Below are 27,208 nucleotides of genomic sequence, written 5' to 3'. Positions count from 1 at the left end.
ATGAGAACAACGGCTTCTCCAGTGGATTCTCTGATCCATAGTTCAGTATCTTCCAGTTTTTATTGACTATGTTTTTGATCCGATTGCTGAGATTAGAGAATTGGGAAACAAAGACTACACGTCCTGTTACTTTATCATTGTTTTTATTCTTATTTTGTTCTAACAAATGGTCGCGATTATAAAATCTCGCCCTTTTGAAGGAGTGTTTGATTAATTTCTTGGGGTAACCTCTTGCAGCTAATTTTTTCTTCATTAAATCTGAATGGTACTAAAAATCTGAAAGAGCTGTGCAATTGCGCCTTAATCTTAGAAATTCCCCGAAGGGAATATTATCCTTTTGGGAACGCGGATGGTTGCTGCCATATAACAGAAGTGTGTTTTTATCCGTTGGTTTAGAGTAAAGTTCTACATTGAGGACGTTTCCCACATTTTTGATTTTTATGTCAAGAAACGCGACCTCTGACTGACTAAAATGGGCCGTGAATCTTAAGTTAGGATCACCAAGATTGATCCATTCCAGAAAATGTTCTAGATCTTGCTTGGCACCGTTCCAGACAAAGATGATATCGTCTATGTAACGGTGCCAGCAAATTACATTTTCAAAAAATGGTGCCATCTCATTATAGATATGTTTAACTTCAAAGTCACCAACATAGAGGCATGCCAGGCTAGGAGCACAGGCAGAACCTGATTTTGGTGACCCTCGACATAGAGGCTTTATATACGAACATCCCCCAGAACGATACTATAAGAGTCATCTCTAACATTTTAGACTCTGAAAACCTGGAGGGAGCAAACAAAGAATTTATAATGGCATGCATTGAAAAAGTACTGAAAAATAACATCTTTTTATTCAAAGATGAGGCCTACATCCAGATCAAAGGCACCAGCATGGGGGCTGCCTGTGCTCCTAGCCTGGCATGCCTCTATGTTGGTGACTTTGAAGTTAAACATATCTATAATGAGATGGCACCATTTTTTGAAAATGTAATTTGCTGGCACCGTTACATAGACGATATCATCTTTGTCTGGAACGGTGCCAAGCAAGATCTAGAACATTTTCTGGAATGGATCAATCTTGGTGATCCTAACTTAAGATTCACGGCCCATTTTAGTCAGTCAGAGGTCGCGTTTCTTGACATAAAAATCAAAAATGTGGGAAACGTCCTCAATGTAGAACTTTACTCTAAACCAACGGATAAAAACACACTTCTGTTATATGGCAGCAACCATCCGCGTTCCCAAAAGGATAATATTCCCTTCGGGGAATTTCTAAGATTAAGGCGCAATTGCACAGCTCTTTCAGATTTTTATTACCATTCAGATTTAATGAAGAAAAAATTAGCTGCACGAGGTTACCCCAAGAAATTAATCAAACACTCCTTCAAAAGGGCGAGATTTTATAATCGCGACCATTTGTTAGAACAAAATAAGAATAAAAACAATGATAAAGTAACAGGACGTGTAGTCTTTGTTTCCCAATTCTCTAATCTCAGCAATCGGATCAAAAACATAGTCAATAAAAACTGGAAGATACTGAACTATGGATCAGAGAATCCACTGGAGAAGCCGTTGTTCTCATTCAGACGTAACAAAACTTTACGCAATGCGTTGGTAAAAACATATGATAACAAACAAGATTCCCAAATCACCTTGAAGGGTGAAAAAGCTATAGGCAACTATAGATGTGGAACTTGCTCCATTTGCCCCCAATGCCTTGAGGCGAAAAACCTTAGCCACAATAACAAAACAATTTGGGCCAGTAGCCTCAACAACTGTAGAAGTAGAAATGTAGTTTACTTCTTAATCTGTCCCTGCGGCATGGCGTACGTGGGAGAAACCAGTAGGGAACTACGGATCCGCCTATTGGAGCATAAATCTGCGATTAGAACTAAAAAGATCAATGCCCCTCTGACAGAGCACTTCCTTGAAGCAAACCACAGTTGGGATTCAATCCGGTGGTTTATTCTGGAGAAAGTGACGGTCAACAGAAGAGGAGGTGATGTGGATAGTAAGAGAAAAAAGAGGGAACAATGGTTCATATGTTTTTTCAATACTGTGGAGAGAGGTCTGAATACTAAAGAGGACTGGATGAGTATCATCAGTCCGCAATAGAATTGATAGACCTAATGAACAGTAAAATCTTTCTCTGTAATGACCTAATATACGATGAGATTAGCTGAGATTATATATGTCCTGGTGTTATTCTTTCAAAGAGACTATTATAACCCTTACTGTAACATTATCTAAAGTTTTTTTATTTTGGAGTATTTTATGGTGGGCATTAATGGGATTAGATTAATATAAATAATCTCACACCATAAGGAATACTTACATCATCTCAGCTATATCTCCAAACGATGCTTGAGGGTATTGTATTTATATGAATCTTTATTATCACTGTAACATGGTGAAGATTACCAGATAAAATATATCATGTAAAATAAAACGTATATGTAAGGGGTGATTGATATCAATGCTTTTATATTAAAGTGATTTTGTCGATCTGTGGATAATTAAAATGTATATTTGACAGGGGTGCGTAAATGCACGAAGACCAAATGTACATGAAATGTTTGCATAGAATACTAAGACAAGGATGTGATGTCATTTGGCGATATTTGTAACAAATTGTCGATGCAAAAGTATGTAAAACATGAATGCACAAGGCTGTTTCACTATATGTTAATGTTATGCTTCAGGGTAAGGTAATAATCTACTCGTTGGGTTAAATAAGGACATAATTTAAATAGTTTAATACACAATTTAGCATACCATAGGTAGATCGAGTAATAAATATATAATACGGGACAATAGGAATTAAATTGCCAGCAGTTAGACTCTGCATTAACCGATTGATAAAGTTTCCCTTTTTATTAAAAAAACTCCGTGGAGAACACCAACATCACATGTGATACGGACCATGTGGCTATTCTAACCAATCAGGATCGGGGTCTTAACGTACAAATAAATAGACACCTCTCACAAGAATCAGGGAAGCGAATTGAGAAACACTTCCACGTACGAAGCCGACGGTTTGAGGCCCCAAGGTGAGATTGCAGAGCTAGTTTATACTTTGCGCTAAACAAAAATGGTGATTTTGAGATCGCCTTTCAGCTAGGAGCAACTATTGCAGTGGCGCTAATACGAGCGCTTTGACTTTTTCACTTTCCGTAATAGGTGACGAAGAATATAGGAGGAGTAACTTGGACCTCCGTCACCTGGGTTGAAATTGACGACTCCACTACAAGGTGAGATCATTTTGCTCACTGATAGTATTAGCTGGTCCAAACATTTATAAATATCGGCGAGGGTTCACCACCCTTCAAACAAGAGTAGAGTGCGAGTGGTGCTCATAAGAGCAAATATATTACCATTTCTCTCTTTATAGGTGAGAAGTACTGAAGGTGATATGCCATGTACCCACGGCTTCGAAAATAAGTACCAGTGTCAGGACAAATAAAAAAACTCAGTCAGTAAGTAGATAGTCATATCGAGTTTTTCTAATATAGCGCGAATAAGTGCTTGTATGTTTTAATCAAGCCATGATAGTATTATCACTTATGTTGCAACATTTAAATAGCTACAATCTGCAACGTACCAACAAGCGGACTTTGAAGTGAAAATTAAATTGGAACATTATAGTGAAACAACAACGTGAAACGCAACCTCACTTTTAATGATTACGAATAATCAATACAAGTGTAGAGGAGTACTTTAAATATTTCTCCTTAAAGAGAGCTAATCAGATATAATAATAAAAGCTCCCAGCGAACACATACTATAAAAATGAATCTAATAGCATTTATTTCTTTGATGTAGGTCCCTTTAAAATAGAGGAGGACCCAAAGCCTATTACATGTCTTGATAACGATGGAATCACAAGAATAACCATCGAAACGCGTCGACGCATCAAAAATAACGCAATCCAAGGGAGAACTGTGGTTGACTGCGAGTAGATATAACGGCGTATATATATCACCAACCACAGCGGTTACATGACCCGTTAGGATGTGTAATTAATGACAAAGTGTATTGTCTTCATAATCTTTTTCTGTTATGCGGGCTCATAACAGTTCTGTGGATCATATGACAATTTGTATTTGTTATGTTTTGTGTTTTTAAGCTTATGTAATGGTATCATTGATTTTATGAACTGCATGTATACTTTTTTTTTTAAATAAATGCAATGAACATTTAATGTCTTTTTATATTAATGAGTGTTAGAGTCTTAAGTGTGGTACCATTGTGTTAGAGTATAGGGATTGTGCTTTTTCAAGTGTAAGTTGTACCCCATTCCCTTCAAAAGACAAGGGGTCTCTCTCGGTTTCTCCGATAAAAATACTTGGCACAGCCGGTTGGCTGGAGAGGTTGTTCAGTAGTGATAACGTTTGCACAACCGACCTGTTATTTTGTTAAGGCGGGAATATACATAATTTTGTTTTATTAAAGAATGGATAAACTAAAAACTTTTGGCTTCTCGGAGGATCAATTTAACAGACTTATAAATCAAAATCCCCGAAGCAACAGTTCCAATGCCCTCAATAATAGTAGCTATGAACAGCTTATAAAGATCTTAAACGCTAAAAAGAAATTAATCCGCACAGAACTACATGCGGAATTCCTAATTGAATATTTAAAAGCTGGTGTCATCCCAATAGGTTTGCAAGTCAGAAATGAACCTGGGTTGTTTGTGGAAAATCCCAAATTTTTAGAGACATGGACACATATAGCCAATCGTTGTAGCAGAGACTGGCTTATTCTCATTATCGAAACAGCTCAAGAACTATTGGATATTGAGAAAAAAGAAATCAACGAACTAGAAGCCCATCTAAAACAGAATACCGCCTTAGAGGAGGCTAAAAGTAAATTGGAAGAACTTGAGTTGGAAGTAAAAGGATATATGGAATATCTTACCAACAAAAAAATGAAGAAATTAAGAAAAGACGTTGATAAATATAATATTGAAATAGTTTATCCGTATTTAAGCAAAGACTACTATAACAATAAAAATGACTATAGAGGGGATAGACCGCAAAACGTAAGACCACTGTACTCACGAGGGGGTACCAAACGTGTTACCTTCTCGGAAACATCAGGTTCTAGCAGTGAAGAAGAACATGAGGGAGAAAGAAATGGTAGAGGAGCACCCACGTTTGAACGCGAGTCTTTTTTAGGCAGGCGCCAGAATCGGGGCCACAGAGGACACAGGGGTTACAACCGACAAGAACCTCCGAGAAACCATCAACCTCAGATGGGACAAGAATATGTAGCAACTCGGAGCAGACAATATTGGAGGTAGAAGAACTACCTATTATCAATCTATCGAACAGGATTCTAACTGTAAATGAAATTGAAATTTTAAAAAAGGGTTTTAGTTTTGCACCGAGTGCTCCCCATAACTCATATGAATTAGAAAGTGATTTAAAAAACTTTTTTAGAAAGATTAGGCTCAATAAATTTTTTGAAGACAAAGCTTATGTTCCAACACCAAATGTATCTGGTTTTAAACCTAAGTCTACATTCACTCCAAGCTTGGGTCAAGTGGACAAAAATGTTGAGTTATTTGAGAAAGTGGTAGAAATGGAAATAAAAAACATGAAACAAGCTGTTTCCAAATACCATAATAATAATCTCCCCGAGAATCAGAAACAAGCATTGAAGAATTTACAAAATTGTAATTTAATCACCATAAAACCAGCCGATAAAGGCGGAGGTGTAGTTGTATTTGATACAACGGATTATGATAAAAGAATGAGGGACCTCTTAAATGTGAGAGAACATTATAAACCTATCCGTCTCACAGCAATTGAAGCTCTTAAAAAAGAGGTGGCATCACTCCTAAACCTAGGAAGAGAACAAGGGTGGATATGTGAAAATGAGTATAGATTCCTTTTGAATACACATCCAATGACTCCGGCCATTTATGGGCTACCGAAAATTCATAAAAACATCTCAGACCCACCTATGAGACCTATTGTCAGCAGTGTGGGATCCATCTTAGAGCCCCTTAGCAAATATGTGGACCACTTCTTAAAACCAATTGTACAAAAACAAAGATCGTATCTTAAAGATACAGCACATGCCATCTCTGTGTTTGAGGGTCATAGCTTTAACAAGGCTACCCAGATTTTGGTGACCCTCGACATAGAGGCTTTATATACGAACATCCCCCAGAACGATACTATAAGAGTTATCTCTAACATTTTAGACTCTGAAAACCTGGAGGGAGCAAACAAAGAATTTATAATGGCATGCATTGAAAAAGTACTGAAAAATAACATCTTTTTATTCAAAGATGAGGCCTACATCCAGATCAAAGGCACCAGCATGGGGGCTGCCTGTGCTCCTAGCCTGGCATGCCTCTATGTTGGTGACTTTGAAGTTAAACATATCTATAATGAGATGGCACCATTTTTTGAAAATGTAATTTGCTGGCACCGTTACATAGACGATATCATCTTTGTCTGGAACGGTGCCAAGCAAGATCTAGAACATTTTCTGGAATGGATCAATCTTGGTGATCCTAACTTAAGATTCACGGCCCATTTTAGTCAGTCAGAGGTCGCGTTTCTTGACATAAAAATCAAAAATGTGGGAAACGTCCTCAATGTAGAACTTTACTCTAAACCAACGGATAAAAACACACTTCTGTTATATGGCAGCAACCATCCGCGTTCCCAAAAGGATAATATTCCCTTCGGGGAATTTCTAAGATTAAGGCGCAATTGCACAGCTCTTTCAGATTTTTAGTACCATTCAGATTTAATGAAGAAAAAATTAGCTGCAAGAGGTTACCCCAAGAAATTAATCAAACACTCCTTCAAAAGGGCGAGATTTTATAATCGCGACCATTTGTTGGAACAAAATAAGAATAAAAACAATGATAAAGTAACAGGACGTGTAGTCTTTGTTTCCCAATTCTCTAATCTCAGCAATCGGATCAAAAACATAGTCAATAAAAACTGGAAGATACTGAACTATGGATCAGAGAATCCACTGGAGAAGCCGTTGTTCTCATTCAGACGTAACAAAACTTTACGCAATGCGTTGGTAAAAACATATGATAACAAACAAGATTCCCAAATCACCTTGAAGGGTGAAAAAGCTATAGGCAACTATAGATGTGGAACTTGCTCCATTTGCCCCCAATGCCTTGAGGCGAAAAACCTTAGCCACAATAACAAAACAATTTGGGCCAGTAGCCTCAACAACTGTAGAAGTAGAAATGTAGTTTACTTCTTAATCTGTCCCTGCGGCATGGCGTACGTGGGAGAAACCAGTAGGGAACTACGGATCCGCCTATTGGAGCATAAATCTGCGATTAGAACTAAAAAGATCAATGCCCCTCTGACAGAGCACTTCCTTGAAGCAAACCACAGTTGGGATTCAATCCGGTGGTTTATTCTGGAGAAAGTGACGGTCAACAGAAGAGGAGGTGATGTGGATAGTAAGAGAAAAAAGAGGGAACAATGGTTCATATGTTTTTTCAATACTGTGGAGAGAGGTCTGAATACTAAAGAGGACTGGATGAGTATCATCAGTTCGCAATAGAATTGATAGACCTAATGAACAGTAAAATCTTTCTCTGTAATGACCTAATATACGATGAGATTAGCTGAGATTATATATGTCCTGGTGTTATTCCTTCAAAGAGACTATTATAACCCTTACTGTAACATTATCTAAAGTTTTTTTATTTTGGAGTATTTTATGGTGGGCATTAATGGGATTAGATTAATATAAATAATCTCACACCATAAGGAATACTTACATCATCTCAGCTATATCTCCAAACGATGCTTGAGGGTATTGTATTTATATGACTCTTTATTATCACTGTAACATGGTGAAGATTACCAGATAAAATATATCATGTAAAATAAAACGTATATGTAAGGGGTGATTGATATCAATGCTTTTATATTAAAGTGATTTTGTCGATCTGTGGATAATTAAAATGTATATTTGACAGGGGTGCGTAAATGCACGAAGACCAAATGTACATGAAATGTTTGCATAGAATACTAAGACAAGGATGTGATGTCATTTGGCGATATTTGTAACAAATTGTCGATGCAAAAGTATGTAAAACATGAATGCACAAGGCTGTTTCACTATATGTTAATGTTATGCTTCAGGGTAAGGTAATAATCTACTCGTTGGGTTAAATAAGGACATAATTTAAATAGTTTAATACACAATTTAGCATACCATAGGTAGATCGAGTAATAAATATATAATACGGGACAATAGGAATTAAATTGCCAGCAGTTAGACTCTGCATTAACCGATTGATAAAGTTTCCCTTTTTATTAAAAAAACTCCGTGGAGAACACCAACATCACATGTGATACGGACCATGTGGCTATTCTAACCAATCAGGATCGGGGTCTTAACGTACAAATAAATAGACACCTCTCACAAGAATCAGGGAAGCGAATTGAGAAACACTTCCACGTACGAAGCCGACGGTTTGAGGCCCCAAGGTGAGATTGCAGAGCTAGTTTATACTTTGCGCTAAACAAAAATGGTGATTTTGAGATCGCCTTTCAGCTAGGAGCAACTATTGCAGTGGCGCTAATACGAGCGCTTTGACTTTTTCACTTTCCGTAATAGGTGACGAAGAATATAGGAGGAGTAACTTGGACCTCCGTCACCTGGGTTGAAATTGACGACTCCACTACAAGGTGAGATCATTTTGCTCACTGATAGTATTAGCTGGTCCAAACATTTATAAATATCGGCGAGGGTTCACCACCCTTCAAACAAGAGTAGAGTGCGAGTGGTGCTCATAAGAGCAAATATATTACCATTTCTCTCTTTATAGGTGAGAAGTACTGAAGGTGATATGCCATGTACCCACGGCTTCGAAAATAAGTACCAGTGTCAGGACAAATAAAAAAACTCAGTCAGTAAGTAGATAGTCATATCGAGTTTTTCAAATATAGCGCGAATAAGTGCTTGTATGTTTTAATCAAGCCATGATAGTATTATCACTTATGTTGCAACATTTAAATAGCTACAATCTGCAACGTACCAACAAGCGGACTTTGAAGTGAAAATTAAATTGGAACATTATAGTGAAACAACAACGTGAAACGCAACCTCACTTTTAATGATTACGAATAATCAATACAAGTGTAGAGGAGTACTTTAAATATTTCTCCTTAAAGAGAGCTAATAAGATATAATAATAAAAGCTCCCAGCGAACACATACTATAAAAATGAATCTAATAGCATTTATTTCTTTGATGTAGGTCCCTTTAAAATAGAGGAGGACCCAAAGCCTATTACATGTCTTGATAAAGATGGAATCACAAGAATAACCATCGAAACGCGTCGACGCATCAAAAATAACGCAATCCAAGGGAGAACTGTGGTTGACTGCGAGTAGATATAACGGCGTATATATATCACCAACCACAGCGGTTACATGACCCGTTAGGATGTGTAATTAATGACAAAGTGTATTGTCTTCATAATCTTTTTCTGTTATGCGGGCTCATAACAGTTCTGTGGATCATATGACAATTTGTATTTGTTATGTTTTGTGTTTTTAAGCTTATGTAATGGTATCATTGATTTTATGAACTGCATGTATACTTTTTTTTTTAAATAAATGCAATGAACATTTAATGTCTTTTTATATTAATGAGTGTTAGAGTCTTAAGTGTGGTACCATTGTGTTAGAGTATAGGGATTGTGCTTTTTCAAGTGTAAGTTGTACCCCATTCCCTTCAAAAGACAAGGGGTCTCTCTCGGTTTCTCCGATAAAAATACTTGGCACAGCCGGTTGGCGGGAGAGGTTGTTCAGTAGTGATAATGTTTGCACAACCGACCTGTTATTTTGTTAAGGCGGGAATATACATAATTTTGTTTTATTAAAGAATGGATAAACTAAAAACTTTTGGCTTCTCGGAGGATCAATTTAACAGACTTATAAATCAAAATCCCCGAAGCAACAGTTCCAATGCCCTCAATAATAGTAGCTATGAACAGCTTATAAAGATCTTAAACGCTAAAAAGAAATTAATCCGCACAGAACTACATGCGGAATTCCTAATTGAATATTTAAAAGCTGGTGTCATCCCAATAGGTTTGCAAGTCAGAAATGAACCTGGGTTGTTTGTGGAAAATCCCAAATTTTTAGAGACATGGACACATATAGCCAATCGTTGTAGCAGAGACTGGCTTATTCTCATTATCGAAACAGCTCAAGAACTATTGGATATTGAGAAAAAAGAAATCAACGAACTAGAAGCCCATCTAAAACAGAATACCGCCTTAGAGGAGGCTAAACGTAAATTGGAAGAACTTGAGTTGGAAGTAAAAGGATATATGGAATATCTTACCAACAAAAAAATGAAGAAATTAAGAAAAGACGTTGATAAATATAATATTGAAATAGTTTATCCGTATTTAAGCAAAGACTACTATAACAATAAAAACGACTATAGAGGGGATAGACCGCAAAACGTAAGACCACTGTACTCACGAGGGGGTACCAAACGTGTTACCTTCTCGGAAACATCAGGTTCTAGCAGTGAAGAAGAACATGAGGGAGAAAGAAATGGTAGAGGAGCACCCACGTTTGAACGCAAGTCTTTTTTAGGCAGGCACCAGAATCGGGGCCACAGAGGACACAGGGGTTACAACCGACAAGAACCTCCGAGAAACCATCAACCTCAGATGGGACAAGAATATGTAGCAACTCGGAGCAGACAATATTGGAGGTAGAAGAACTACCTATTATCAATCTATCGAACAGGATTCTAACTGTAAATGAAATTGAAATTTTAAAAAAGGGTTTTAGTTTTGCACCGAGTGCTCCCCATAACTCATATGAATTAGAAAGTGATTTAAAAAACTTTTTTAGAAAGATTAGGCTCAATAAATTTTTGAAGACAAAGCTTATGTTCCAACACCAAATGTATCTGGTTTTAAACCTAAGTCTACATTCACTCCAAGCTTGGGTCAAGTGGACAAAAATGTTGAGTTATTTGAGAAAGTGGTAGAAATGGAAATAAAAAACATGAAACAAGCTGTTTCCAAATACCATAATAATAATCTCCCCGAGAATCAGAAACAAGCATTGAAGAATTTACAAAATTGTAATTTAATCACCATAAAACCAGCCGATAAAGGCGGAGGTGTAGTTGTATTTGATACAACGGATTATGATAAAAGAATGAGGGACCTCTTAAATGTGAGAGAACATTATAAACCTATCCGTCTCACAGCAATTGAAGCTCTTAAAAAAGAGGTGGCATCACTCCTAAACCTAGGAAGAGAACAAGGGTGGATATGTGAAAATGTGTAAAGATTCCTTTTGAATACACATCCAATGACTCCGGCCATTTATGGGCTACCGAAAATTCATAAAAACATCTCAGACCCACCTATGAGACCTATTGTCAGCAGTGTGGGATCCATCTTAGAGCCCCTTAGCAAATATGTGGACCACTTCTTAAAACCAATTGTACAAAAACAAAGATCGTATCTTAAAGATACAGCACATGCCATCTCTGTGTTTGAGGGTCATAGCTTTAACAAGGCTACCCAGATTTTGGTGACCCTCGACATAGAGGCTTTATATACGAACATCCCCCAGAACGATACTATAAGAGTCATCTCTAACATTTTAGACTCTGAAAACCTGGAGGGAGCAAACAAAGAATTTATAATGGCATGCATTGAAAAAGTACTGAAAAATAACATCTTTTTATTCAAAGATGAGGCCTACATCCAGATCAAAGGCACCAGCATGGGGGCTGCCTGTGCTCCTAGCCTGGCATGCCTCTATGTTGGTGACTTTGAAGTTAAACATATCTATAATGAGATGGCACCATTTTTTGAAAATGTAATTTGCTGGCACCGTTACATAGACGATATCATCTTTGTCTGGAACGGTGCCAAGCAAGATCTAGAACATTTTCTGGAATGGATCAATCTTGGTGATCCTAACTTAAGATTCACGGCCCATTTTAGTCAGTCAGAGGTCGCGTTTCTTGACATAAAAATCAAAAATGTGGGAAACGTCCTCAATGTAGAACTTTACTCTAAACCAACGGATAAAAACACACTTCTGTTATATGGCAGCAACCATCCGCGTTCCCAAAAGGATAATATTCCCTTCGGGGAATTTCTAAGATTAAGGCGCAATTGCACAGCTCTTTCAGATTTTTAGTACCATTCAGATTTAATGAAGAAAAAATTAGCTGCAAGAGGTTACCCCAAGAAATTAATCAAACACTCCTTCAAAAGGGCGAGATTTTATAATCGCGACCATTTGTTAGAACAAAATAAGAATAAAAACAATGATAAAGTAACAGAACGTGTAGTCTTTGTTTCCCAATTCTCTAATCTCAGCAATCGGATCAAAAACATAGTCAATAAAAACTGGAAGATACTGAACTATGGATCAGAGAATCCACTGGAGAAGCCGTTGTTCTCATTCAGACGTAACAAAACTTTACGCAATGCGTTGGTAAAAACATATGATAACAAACAAGATTCCCAAATCACCTTGAAGGGTGAAAAAGCTATAGGCAACTATAGATGTGGAACTTGCTCCATTTGCCCCCAATGCCTTGAGGCGAAAAACCTTAGCCACAATAACAAAACAATTTGGGCCAGTAGCCTCAACAACTGTAGAAGTAGAAATGTAGTTTACTTCTTAATCTGTCCCTGCGGCATGGCGTACGTGGGAGAAACCAGTAGGGAACTACGGATCCGCCTATTGGAGCATAAATCTGCGATTAGAACTAAAAAGATCAATGCCCCTCTGACAGAGCACTTCCTTGAAGCAAACCACAGTTGGGATTCAATCCGGTGGTTTATTCTGGAGAAAGTGACGGTCAACAGAAGAGGAGGTGATGTGGATAGTAAGAGAAAAAAGAGGGAACAATGGTTCATATGTTTTTTCAATACTGTGGAGAGAGGTCTGAATACTAAAGAGGACTGGATGAGTATCATCAGTTCGCAATAGAATTGATAGACCTAATGAACAGTAAAATCTTTCTCTGTAATGACCTAATATACGATGAGATTAGCTGAGATTATATATGTCCTGGTGTTATTCCTTCAAAGAGACTATTATAACCCTTACTGTAACATTATCTAAAGTTTTTTTATTTTGGAGTATTTTATGGTGGGCATTAATGGGATTAGATTAATATAAATAATCTCACACCATAAGGAATACTTACATCATCTCAGCTATATCTCCAAACGATGCTTGAGGGTATTGTATTTATATGAATCTTTATTATCACTGTAACATGGTGAAGATTACCAGATAAAATATATCATGTAAAATAAAACGTATATGTAAGGGGTGATTGATATCAATGCTTTTATATTAAAGTGATTTTGTCGATCTGTGGATAATTAAAATGTATATTTGACAGGGGTGCGTAAATGCACGAAGACCAAATGTACATGAAATGTTTGCATAGAATACTAAGACAAGGATGTGATGTCATTTGGCGATATTTGTAACAAATTGTCGATGCAAAAGTATGTAAAACATGAATGCACAAGGCTGTTTCACTATATGTTAATGTTATGCTTCAGGGTAAGGTAATAATCTACTCGTTGGGTTAAATAAGGACATAATTTAAATAGTTTAATACACAATTTAGCATACCATAGGTAGATCGAGTAATAAATATATAATACGGGACAATAGGAATTAAATTGCCAGCAGTTAGACTCTGCATTAACCGATTCATAAAGTTTCCCTTTTTATTAAAAAAACTCCGTGGAGAACACCAACATCACATGTGATACGGACCATGTGGCTATTCTAACCAATCAGGATCGGGGTCTTAACGTACAAATAAATAGACACCTCTCACAAGAATCAGGGAAGCGAATTGAGAAACACTTCCACGTACGAAGCCGACGGTTTGAGGCCCCAAGGTGAGATTGCAGAGCTAGTTTATACTTTGCGCTAAACAAAAATGGTGATTTTGAGATCGCCTTTCAGCTAGGAGCAACTATTGCAGTGGCGCTAATACGAGCGCTTTGACTTTTTCACTTTCCGTAATAGGTGACGAAGAATATAGGAGGAGTAACTTGGACCTCCGTCACCTGGGTTGAAATTGACGACTCCACTACAAGGTGAGATCATTTTGCTCACTGATAGTATTAGCTGGTCCAAACATTTATAAATATCGGCGAGGGTTCACCACCCTTCAAACAAGAGTAGAGTGCGAGTGGTGCTCATAAGAGCAAATATATTACCATTTCTCTCTTTATAGGTGAGAAGTACTGAAGGTGATATGCCATGTACCCACGGCTTCGAAAATAAGTACCAGTGTCAGGACAAATAAAAAAACTCAGTCAGTAAGTAGATAGTCATATCGAGTTTTTCTAATATAGCGCGAATAAGTGCTTGTATGTTTTAATCAAGCCATGATAGTATTATCACTTATGTTGCAACATTTAAATAGCTACAATCTGCAACGTACCAACAAGCGGACTTTGAAGTGAAAATTAAATCGGAACATTATAGTGAAACAACAACGTGAAACGCAACCTCACTTTTAATGATTACGAATAATCAATACAAGTGTAGAGGAGTACTTTAAATATTTCTCCTTAAAGAGAGCTAATCAGATATAATAATAAAAGCTCCCAGCGAACACATACTATAAAAATGAATCTAATAGCATTTATTTCTTTGATGTAGGTCCCTTTAAAATAGAGGAGGACCCAAAGCCTATTACATGTCTTGATAAAGATGGAATCACAAGAATAACCATCGAAACGCGTCGACGCATCAAAAATAACGCAATCCAAGGGAGAACTGTGGTTGACTGCGAGTAGATATAACGGCGTATATATATCACCAACCACAGCGGTTACATGACCCGTTAGGATGTGTAATTAATGACAAAGTGTATTGTCTTCATAATCTTTTTCTGTTATGCGGGCTCATAACAGTTCTGTGGATCATATGACAATTTGTATTTGTTATGTTTTGTGTTTTTAAGCTTATGTAATGGTATCATTGATTTTATGAACTGCATGTATACTTTTTTTTTTAAATAAATGCAATGAACATTTAATGTCTTTTTATATTAATGAGTGTTAGAGTCTTAAGTGTGGTACCATTGTGTTAGAGTATAGGGATTGTGCTTTTTCAAGTGTAAGTTGTACCCCATTCCCTTCAAAAGACAAGGGGTCTCTCTCGGTTTCTCCGATAAAAATTACTAATGAATAGGCCATTCTGCCTTCACATACCTATCTGTGTGTGTAGCTCTGCTCCCATGTTGGGACACGTTGAGACCAAGCATGGCAACCTTGAGACTGTGATAGTGTGTAGCCCATTCTTCTGTGCCTCCTTTTTTCATGTTCGGCCTAAGCCGGTAACTTTCCACTGCGGGCATAGTTGGAGGTTATTGGGAGGAATGGTTATGCGTTGCAGACTGTTTAGGGGAAAGCCCCTAGGCAGACATCTTAGGGTGCAGGTCAGATTGGACTCCTCTGCAGAGTATTGCTAATAAACAACTGTTTGTATTCTCTACTGTCTGACCGACTCTTCATTTTGGTAGAAGGCGAATAGGAGGTTGTAGAAAACCTAGGTGGCCCCTAAGTGCCACTTCCTTCAGGTTCGCACTTTTTAAGTCCGATTTAGAAAAATATTTTGCACCCTTCAAAGATAATACCAACTCCCCTATGTTTGGAAGAGGAAAGTTATCTGTAACAATGTGTTGATTGACCGTGCGTAAGTCCACGCACAGACGGAACCTGCCATCAGGTTTGCCTGTGATCACCACCGGAGAAATCCAACTCAATGTCTCAACTGATTCAATAATATCTTGAGATACCATCTCTTCCAACATCCATTTTACTTCTTGCCTCGCCACAATGTGAACTTTTTAAACTTAATGTTGAACAGGTATTGCATATAGCTTCAACATAATTTGATGTACATAGTTGTTTAGTAGGCCGATGTCATCTGAAAACACCTTGCTCACCCCTTCTATTATATCTTCCACAGATAATTCTCCTACTACCAACACTTGATTGGGTGCACAGGGATTTATGATAATCCCTAAATCATACTGATGTTGCCACCCCAAAATCAGAGGACCAGATTTAGCCATGTAAACTTTTCCTTTGACTGCTCTTCCCTGAAACCCTATCTCTGTAAGCATGTACCCTTCTATGTCTATTTTCTCACCTTGAGATCCTCCAGGATTTATATTTTCGTCATTAACTTTACTCTTGGCCAATGTTCAACAAACATCTCTTTAGGTAAAATAGTGTCCAAAGACCTGGAATCCACCAAGAGTTCAACTGACATATTCTCAACTATAAATGTTGCCTTGGGTCTAGACTTCCTGGATTGACTCTCCTCATCATCAACACACAAGATTCTGTCAGGTACAATTTCTTCGCCAGTTAGTGAACAATTCTCTTGTGCCAATGTTACATTGGTATTACTATTAGATTTAGACATGTGCGCAAAGTGTCCTTTACGACCATACCTTCTACATTCCTTATAAAAGGTGTAACAATTTTTAAAATCAGCAGTATGAAAATTGCTCCCACACCTAAAACATACTCTACTTTGCTGTTTGCTACCATCTGGAACCTTGAATGGCATAACAATACCACTCCGTTTGATGTAAGGGCTCTTCTTCGATTCCTTTATCCCATCCTCGTCGCCAAATTTTGTAAAGTAATCATGTAGGCCTCAATAAGTTTAAATACTTAATTAAGCAGTAAACGACTGCAGGTGATGCTCCCTTTCCAGCCAGAAGTCAACTGACTTTCCCAGCAACACATTACATCATTTACACAGAAAACTCTAAAACAGAATACTTAACACATCATAACTACTTAAAGCTATACCCCTGAATACAACAGATATGTTACCGACAAATTTGTGGGAAAGTACTGGTAAATATCCAAGAATAATTAATGTAGAAGTTAGAGTAACATTAATTAATTCTTCATAATTTATTTGCTTTCCGTCTTGTTCGATAGTCTCACTAGCATAAATACCAACATTTCTATGTGACGATCAGTTGCTTATTATTTGCCATCAGTGAGGAATAAATACCATATACCAAATAAGTGCAAATATTAATTTAAAGTGAAGTAAATGCTAATGCAATACATTGGAGCTGTAATTATATAACACACTTTATTCCTCAGTTCTCTTATAAAGTCATCACTACTCAAGGACTTAATGACTTGTGTTTTTGTAAAAAAAGGAATTGGTGAAACTAATATGGAAAATATTTTTATGAATACGATATACTAAAATTAATTAATATAATTTGTTGTATTGAAACAACTCAAGCGTCTACTATTGGCATACATTTCACATCAGTACATTGAACAAATAATTGCATTTATTGGGATTCGTACAATTCATTCCTCACCGATTGCAAATAATTGGCAACTATAAGATAGGCGTAATTGCGGGTAATAGCTATGCCTATCAGAGAACTTCGCTTGGTCTGCTTCCATAGTTGAGCACTGACAACATCGAGAGTTTTCCCTAGGCGTGCAATATTTTAGCAATGTAATAGAGTTTCGGGAAGACTTTATCCTGATGTAATTTAAAAAGGGAAACATTCAATACTCTATGCCCCAGAGTAATGCTTTGAGTGACCTCTGTGTAAGTCTAGCAGATTACTTTTCAGCCATATGCTGCAAATAATGTCCCTGCCATTCTAGTAACAGATGGTACCTCAATCTACGAACAGTCCTAAGCCTCTTTAAAAATATCACAGGGGATGAACTAAAGTTAGAAGAAGTGACTCAGGAGAAGTATCTTCTAAATTGAAAATACTTGAAGAAGCCTGTGACTGGTATATTGTGCAACCTAGTCAATTGTTTAAACATGTAAAATGTTGTCACCTCAGTTAGACCACACATTGTAAGGAGAAGTTTACCCATTAAGCTAAAAATATATCATGCGAGAACCTAGGAAAGAGAGGATTATTTCACAAAAAAATATGTGCCATAATTATCCCAAGATTACAATTTTGAGTTTCATTTTTGTTAGATCTGGGCATATACTGCAAGTGTCATGGGTGGAATCTCTTGAGAAGTTTTGGTTTGGCCGACTGGTGGTGTGACACTATCAGAAGAGATCTTGTTAAGAAGCAGGAGAGAAGGGGTGATCAACTTGATGGTCTAGTAGTCCAGTTCTCCACTCACCTGCTAAAGAGGCTCCTATTGTGGCTTCAAGGTGAGCTGCTAACATCTCATCTGATGTTAACTGTGGACGGGAGTGAGATAGGGATTGTGACAAAGAAATACAGAAAAAGGGAAAGGACTACCATCTTGATAATGGCGATTCTGCATCCCATGGAGAGAGGCAGTTTGACCCAGAGCTCCACCTGCTCCTCGAGTCATTCCAGCGCTGTTATTTAGTTGAACAATCACCCTTATTTCTGGATGTATTATTACCCCTAGATATTTGACTGTGTCATTTACTCAACGAATGTGGTATTCAAGGGGAACCCATGAGGTGCAGTCTGTAAGTAGGAAAATGTCACATTTTGTCCAATTAATAGCTAGGCCAAATTGGATAATCTCACGGATGATAGCAGATAGAAGGCATGCAGGGTCACGAACAAACAGCAAGATAGCATCAAAAGAAAACAGGGCAATAGGAAAAATTGCCTGGTCCTATTTCTCAGATCTCTGGTCCCCAACCAAAGAATGACCATATGGAATAATTCAGTTATGTTCTGAGCTAAAACACAATGTCCACCAGAAGTTCCACGAAAGTTCTTTATTTTCAAAACATCTTCAATTCTCAAAATGGGATCCAAACCCACAGTCAGCCATAAAACATTTTCAACTTGAGTTTACATCTAAATCTGTGTAAGTCAGCTTTCCATGATAAATCATTGAGCCTATGCCTGGGTGCAAAGCTTAAGCCTTAATTTAATACTGGTGACTTGTGATGCCATAGATGCCTATTATATAAATTGGTCATCAAATTAACTACTTAATCTTCTCCCTGCTCCTCTTGCATCTTGTCCTGCCCCTATCTGAATGTATCTCTTCTTTGAGCTGACCTTGAACCTGCTCCTTTGGTTCCTTTACCTCGTGAACCCCGTCTTGGGCCCTCTATACTCTTTACTTGTGGTTGCATCTGTGGTGACAAACAGAGGGGCAGCCCTGTCCAATGGGGTGCAGGGTGCCACCCAAAAGCATGACAGTTTCCTCCAAAGTGTGGCATATTCTTGTCCCACAAAACACTGCACTTTAATCAATCAACCAATGAATCAGGGTATTTTGAAGCACGCCTTCTCACCCATGAGGGTCTCAAGGCGCTTTAAATTTCAAGATGGGCGAATCCTCCCCAAGAGAGTAAGAACTGGCTAAACCAACCTACTGGTGTGGCTCATTTATATTAACACTCTCCCTGCCCTTCTGCAAATTCTTGTCCTGGCCCTGCCATCTGGCAGGGGGTACAGGATGTGGGGTAGGTTGGCCTGCCATTTCTTTACTGTCCTCCTCTCTTTGAAGCCCAGTTTGACTTACCCAGCCCCCCTTTATAAACTATCCTCTGCAGCTGCAGAGCTCTCTCCATCAAATAACGCCTGATCTATTTGGCCACTTACCACCTCATCAAGGCAACCTGGCTAGACTGACAAATCATCAGAGCTTACTAGAAGGCTGGATTTTGGCTTACAGAAGAGAAAGTTCTATAACCTTTTTTCTGTACTGGTTATGATAAATTCAACAGTAGCTACTTGTTGGATTTATTTTTGACCATCTTTTAAGTCTTTGAATAATATGTTTAACCCCTTCCTAGCAATAGCAATAATTGAATAACATATTCTCATGTTAGCCTATGGAGCAAATAATCTACAACGGGGAAAATGGAATTGGCATCTTTTATATGGTCCCTGCGCATAGTTACATGGCACCCCACCCCTGGGGCACCTATGGGAGAGATTAGGGGTGGCGTATATGTAAAAATATTGAATATTACCACTTTGGAAGTGCCTGAGGCACCAAAATCGGATTTGCATGTAATTTACTTTTAAAGACAGTCTGCAAAGCAAGGCTGCCTTTAAAAATGACAGCAGGCACCCAGCAGTGCACACTTCAGTGCAGAAAATCTACTGGGCCTCTGAACTCCCTTGCCGTATTATATACTAGGGACGTATAGGTAATTTGCATCCCCTTGGCCTACTATACACAACGGACTTATAGGGTCTATCATTGCCAATTATAATTATACCTAATTATCACATACCTTTTTTTTAGAGCACTGGCTCTGGGCCTCTTTAGCAGAGTCCAGGGCGCAGTCAGAGTCAATTACCACCAGTATCAGTCACAAAATGGGGGTGCACAGGTCGAGAAAAATGACTTTCTGACAGAGCTTGCAAATGGAGCTTAGTATTACACGTCTTTACTCGTCTGTGTGTGACTGCAAACTCAACATTCTAAACCAGCCTTAATTGATTCCGCTCAAACACTTAGGTTACAGTTCTACGGAATCCATCAGGAGCCAAAAGGGTTCTGTCATTGCTAACTCGCAAGCAACTACAAATAGTATTAGAAGAATAGAAGCTTTTTTTGCCAAAGTAAATGCCGTTCACAATAGCCATAGTCCCATTTCTGACATTGACTCTGTTGTTCAAAATACGCAAATGGAATCTGCTGGGTTGAAGCTAACGATTTGCTTAAAGGCCCTGATTCTGGTGGATGATGAATACCATTCCTGGGGCAAGAAGGTGTTTGTGCAGTGATTGGAACGTCATCCCTCCACAGTTTTTTTCTGAAAGGTCTTGGCAGGTCAAATCTGTTCAAACATTGGTGGAAAATGTCAAATCTTAAAAGTTTACTGTATAATGAACCGTGATTTCATGAAAGACAAGGACACTCGCATTATGCATGCAACTTTTATTTCCCACTTCTGAGCAGCATCTTTAAAATTTCCATAAGCAGAACGCAACTACATCATAAAGTGAACAGAACTTTCCAGTCTGGATAACAGCCCAAGACTCCTACGATCTTCCTCTTTTATTAATCTTCCCCAAGATATCTTCTTCCTTTTTACTCTAGGTGTATTTACTTCCCACTGATCTGCAAAAAATATATAACAGAAGCATAAACTGAAATTTCTTTTATTCATTTTTATAAACAATCTCAAGCAGCTTAAATGTATAGGTAATTAATGTATAAGACATAAAGGAAAATGCATAATGTTCCCACCTCCTCCATAATATTTAGGAGGGTGTGGTGGGATAATGCTAGCCTCATTGTCTTTAATAAAATCATGATTACTTATACAGTAAACCTTTAAGAATTGACATTTTATGCCAAGACAGAGGCTAGCATTATGCATCTTCCAAGTTTTTTAAAGTGCAGCAGGAAACATGGTCTATAGGTCTGAAATAGATTTTGCTAAATGTATCTGCATTGGACCAGTCCGAGGCCTTCATAATTTCGTCTAACCTATCCCCTGACAGAAAGGTTTTACTTGCCACAGCACCTCTTGCTGAGTGATCAGTTAATTTGGATACATCAATACCTGCTTCTCTCATAGCACCTTTCACCCACTTTGCAATTGTGGCATAAGTAATTGCACAAAAGGGTTTACCATACAAGGTCAACAGCTGATTTACCCCAGCACTTCTTCTCTCCCATAATCACCATTCATACTCTTTTATGCATTTGACAACACATAATTTTGGTAGATAATCTAGAATTGGATAAAATAAAGAAGTAGGCATAGTTTTTGTTCTTTTTACAATTTTGAAAAGTATCCCTGTTGGTTGATAAAACCTGGTCGTCACCTCCAAGGCCCCTACATCAGTCAGACATTAAACGTAATACAGTCGCTGGTTTCCAGGATAATTCTCTTGTACCTAGATATTTATTACTGGGCCAATCCTGAAACAGTTTCCGTACTAAATCCACATCCCAGAGAGATTGGTATTTGGGTTTGGGACTCCTTCTCAAACTTATCCCTTTCATCACTCTACAAATTAGAGGACTCTTTCCCACAGAGATAACTTGGATCAAAGAATTTCCTGCAGCTATCACCGAATTACAGAAATTAACCGGTCCTTAGGCCATGCCTTTGTCTACAATTCACCCAAAAAATTAGAACTTCTACCTCATCAGCCTCCACGGGATCCAGATCCCTTTCCAAGCACCAACGTAACATGCACTCTTGCATCTCTTCCTAGTTCCTGGTGCACATGACTCGTTGATGAATCCTGTAGCTGATTACAAAAGGTTTCTGAATCTTTCTGATTACCTGCAATTTTCCTAACTAGAAGGTTGAGCAAACCCGATTGAATTAGTGGGTGTTCTCTCCCTTCCAAACCTTTTAGCAAACCCATTTTGGATTTTATCAAAAAAGGGGTTTCCATAGTTCATTCCAATGCGGTTGGGAACCATGTCTGAGTCCTCCAAAGGACATTACTAATATAGGGGCATATGTATCAAATTCCGTTATTGCGATTCTCAAATAGCGATTTTTAGGGAATCGCTATTTGAGAATCGCAAAACGGAATGTAATAAAAAATAAATCGCAAATGTTTTGCGATTCCTTGGCATTCCTTAATAGTGATTAGCAAATCGCTAATCGCAATTAAGGAATACCTTCCCATTCATTCCTAAGGGCTAGGAGGCCCATAGGAAGGAATGGGAAGACATTCTCAATTTGCGATTCGCAATTTGAGAATCGCAAAATGAGTATGCAATTTCAAGGGTGCCAGGGTGTCAAAAGGACAGCCGGTTGCACCCTTGAAATATGTATGTGTGCACATGTGGCGCACATACATGCCCTTAGGGCACTTTGAAAAATGCAAACAAGTGCATTTTTCAAAGAAATCGCAAATTACCACCAACTTGAAGTTGGTGGTAATTTGCGATTCCTTACAGCAAATTCACACTTTTTCTGTGCTTCATACATTGCATTTAAGGAATCGCAATTTGAGATTCCTAAAATGCAATCGCAAAATAGAGAATCACAAATTTTGCGATTCTCTAATTTGCGATGCCCTTTTGGGATGATACATCCCAAAAGGCCTTTTCCCATTCGCAAACGGGCCGATTCTGAGAATCGGACCATTTGCGAACGGGAAAAGGGCTTGATACATATGCCCCATAATCTGACATTTCTGCCTCCTGCACTATAATAGGACTCTCTGTAACATTGAGAAAGGGGGAAATGCATGGGCTTTCATCCCCGACCAGTCCTGCATAAATACATCTACTCCCATTTCCCCGGGATCCAGTCTCCAACCGAAATAGTTTGGTAATTGGAAGGTCAACCTGGACGCGAAAAGATCCATGTCCAGAGGGCCCCATAATTTCTGTATTTTGTTGAAATAAGCCATTTCTAGTTTCCAATAGCTGAAGTCCACAAGGTTCCCTGAATTCCAATCTGCCACTATATTGTGCTTGCCCAGAAAGTATTCCGCTCTCAAACCAATTTTGTGTTCCAAACAAAAATCCCACATTTTGATTGCTAAGTCTGCCTATCTCTTTGATCTGCTCCTGCCTAACTTGTTGACATATGTCACTGCTTTTATATTGTCCATTTTTAATAAAAACTGATCTGCCCCATAACTCTTTGAAACTGTGAAGTGCAAGTAAGCCTGCTCTAAACTCTAGGCAACTGATATGTTCCATCTTTTCTAACACATCCCAAATGCCACCTGTATCCTGCATTTAGCAAATTGCCCCCCATCCGAACTAACTGGCATCCATCTCTAGAACAAAATCTGGTCTTGTTCCAAAAATTGCACGTCCATTCCATGCTTCCAAATTCTCCATCCACCATGCTTGTTCTTCCCTTGTTTCTGTGTTTAATGCATGTCTATCTTCATACCATAAGCCTTTTACTAAGGCTGTTGTTTTATAGAAAAAAAGAAAAAATATAGTCTATATAGAGCTCTGTAGTGTAAGGGGCCGAGGATCGATGATGACATTAGTCCAATCACACATGCTAAATCTCTTAGGTTTAAATTCTCCCTCTTCAGCACCTTTCTTATCTTCTGATTAATTTTCTTTACCTTCCTCCCAGGGAGTTGTAACTGACTTTGTAAAGTGTCTACAATAAAACCTAAAAACTCAAGTGATGGATTTGGTACAAAAACAGACTGGACAGGAGTGTGGAATTGTGCTAGACAGAACCTGTTTCTATGCAGAGCAGGGTGGTGAAATCTATGATGAAGGCTACCTACCCAAGGAGGATGACAGCACGGAGGATAAAACGGAATTCTCTGTGAAAAATGGACAGGTCCATGGTGGCTACATTCTCCACATGGGCCCCGTGTATTGGACCTTGCGTGTTGGTGACAGTGTTCGCCTGTACATCGACGAGCCCCGGCGCCACCATATTATGAGCAACCACACATCAACACACATCTTGAACTTTGCACTGCATGCTGTGCTTGGGGAGGCTGATCAGAGAGGATCCTTGATTGCCCCAGATCGGCTGCATTTTGACTTCACTGTCAGGGGGTCATGACCACTGCAGAAATCAAGAAGACTGAAGAGATTGTTAATGAGATCATCAAAGAGGCGAAGACTGTTTATGCCAAGGATTGCCCCCGGCTGCTGCCAAAGCCATCCAAGGCTTGAGAGCTGTGTTTGATGAGACATACCCAGATCCGGTGTGTGTTGTCTCTGTTGGCATCTCAGTGGAAGAGACGCTGGCAGACCCCTCTGGACCTGCTGGCTCTGTCGCCTCAGTTGAGTTCTGTGGAGGAACGCACCTGCAGAACTCCAGTCATGCAGGCCCGTTTGTCATAGTCTCAGAGGAAGCAATTGCTAAAGGGATTCGGCGAATCGTGGCAGTCACGGGCCAAGAGGCACAGAAGGCAATAAGGAAAGTTGATAGCCTGAAGCAATCTCAATCTGCTCTAGATGCTAAAGTGAAAGTGCAGACTGCCCCCAACAAGGACGTTCAAAAGGAAATTGCTGACCTTGGTGAGACTCTTGACACTGCAGTCATTGCCCAGTGGCAGAAGGATGAGTTAAGGGAGCCTCTGAAAGGTCTGAAGAAGACTATGGATGACCTTGATAGTGCCTGCAAAGCTGATGTTCAGAAATGGATACTAGAAAAGACCAAGCAGATGATTGACGAACAGCCCAACCGCCTTGTGCTCATCCTGGAAATGGAGAGCGGTGCCTCTGCCAAGGCTCTAAATGACTCCCTGAAGTTGTTGAAGACTCAGTCTCCCCAGACTGCTGCAATGCTCTTCAGCGTCGACATGGAAGCTGGAAAGATCACATGCTTATGCCAAGTACCACAGGAAACCACCAGCAAGGGCCTGAAAGCCAGCGAGTGGGTAAAGAAGGTGTCTGACTTGATGGAAGGCAAGGGAGGCAGGAAAGAGCCCTCCGCACAGGCCACAGGCAGGAACGTGGACTGCTTACAGGAGGCGCTGCGACTAGCCAACGACTTTTCGCAGCTGAAACTGGGGGACTTGAAGAACTGAAGTTTATTAGTGATGGTTTAATTCCATTTAGATCATTCATATTTAAGGAATTCGTTTTGGCCACCAGTCATTTGAAATTCGGAATGGTTTGTGTTGCTGAAAAGAGAAGAAATTAAGAGTTGTATTTAACAGCCGTTACCCAAACTGACTATTTTGATACAATTTATGAGGACTTCTGCTGCACTTTGTAGGCTTACCGTCCAATGGAAGGGAATATTTCTGATATGTCTTTTTAACTTGATGTCCTATTTGATTGTTGTTTGGAGTAGGAGCAGGCCAAGGTGTTTCTGATTAACTTTTTTTTCCCATCTGTGCCTTCTCCATCAGTCATGAGATTCCACCCATTATCATTCTATATTTTTCATATTTAATTCACCCATAGGTGAGAGCACTAAGCCACAATTCTAAGCTCTTCGCAGTTAAACGTGTGATTGGCAGAGCTCACAAATGCTGTTCTCCTTGCACACTCTTTCACATGGCACTGTATTGCATGACCTGCTTTCCATCGGAAAGCTCTTGAAATTCCCTCTGACACTGTGCCCCCCAAAACATTCCTTACCCGAGGTAATCTGATTGATCACTGTTGGCAAATTAACATTTGAAAATCCTCTAACCCTGTACATCCATTCAACTCGAGTCGCGTGGAACCCTTGCATGATGCGGCAAGGCCTGCGTAGAAACGTCATTGTCCTGTTGAATGTTGGGACAGTGCTGCTAGAAACTAACGTCTGCTCCCAGGTCCACCTTCCCTGTCTGCTTTGATCATGTACAATGTTCGTTTCACTAACAGAACTAACAAGATACGTACGACAGCCTAGCTTGTAATTAGTTGCTGTTACAGGATCTTCATTTGTCCTTGTAACCAACAGCAAAAAGGTTGGTTCTAAATAAAGAAGATGCAGCATAAAATTAATAAAAAAGATGGTAGAAGTCACTTAGTTCAAGTTGATGATAAATGTGACACAGTTCTCACAAAAGTACCTGGATGCGTAACGCAAAACAAACAAAAGGTTTGCAGGGATGGAGATGCGTCAGTTCCTTGCTTTGGGGGAGACGATGCGTTGCGCCTCAATGCTTGCGCAGAGTAGGGGATGCGTCTTGGTCCTTACCGGAGAGGAGGTGATGCGTTCATTCTCGTACTGCGTTCTGGTTACGATGTGACAAGATGGCGCCTCGATGCGATGCGACAATCCGGTGCGATGCGATAAGATGGTGCCCTTGATGCGTTGACGTGAAGACGATGCGTGCACGCCCGGCAGCTGTTCAGCAAACTCTGTAACTTTGGAGCCGCGACAGGCCCTGCGACACACTTCTCTGGTGATGCAACGGCGACACGCTTCTCCAGTGATGCGTCAGGTAACAGCTTTGACGAAGGCACGCTTCTCTGGTGATGTGGCGGTGACCTCTGCGGCGGTGACACGCTTCTCTGGCGATGCGACGGCAACAGCTGCTACTGCGACACGCTTCTTCTCGCTGAGTCACGCTCCCAGCGACACACAGGCTTCTTCAGACAGAATTCCCAGCAAGGAAATTCAAAGGGAGCTGGTGGTGAAGACTTTTGTCCTTGAGACTTCAGCTGGAGGCAAGCACAAGTTCAAGCCCTTGGAGTAATATTCTGCAAGATGATGAAAGTTCTTTGAAAGTTCCTTCTCCTCTCCTTGGCACTGAAGACACCACTGTAGGCCAACACAGCAACACAGCACACTGGCAGGGGGGGCAGTCCAACCCCTACAGCTTCCTTGGTTCTTCT

At 39.3% G+C, this 27,208-nt stretch overlaps 1 pseudogene; it reads left to right on the top strand.

The window, feature by feature from the left end:
• The first annotated feature begins 24,092 nt into the window (after nt 1-24,092).
• On the top strand, nt 24,093-25,458 carry LOC146783900 (alanine--tRNA ligase, cytoplasmic pseudogene; annotated as a pseudogene).
• Nucleotides 25,459-27,208: the final 1,750 nt, after the last annotated feature.

This window comes from Triturus cristatus, chromosome 11, assembly GCF_964204655.1.
Source record: "Triturus cristatus chromosome 11, aTriCri1.1, whole genome shotgun sequence".
Classification (NCBI taxonomy): domain Eukaryota; kingdom Metazoa; phylum Chordata; class Amphibia; order Caudata; family Salamandridae; genus Triturus; species Triturus cristatus.
The sequence above is the reverse complement of the archived record's forward strand: the minus strand, read 5'-3'. Positions and strand labels throughout refer to the sequence as shown.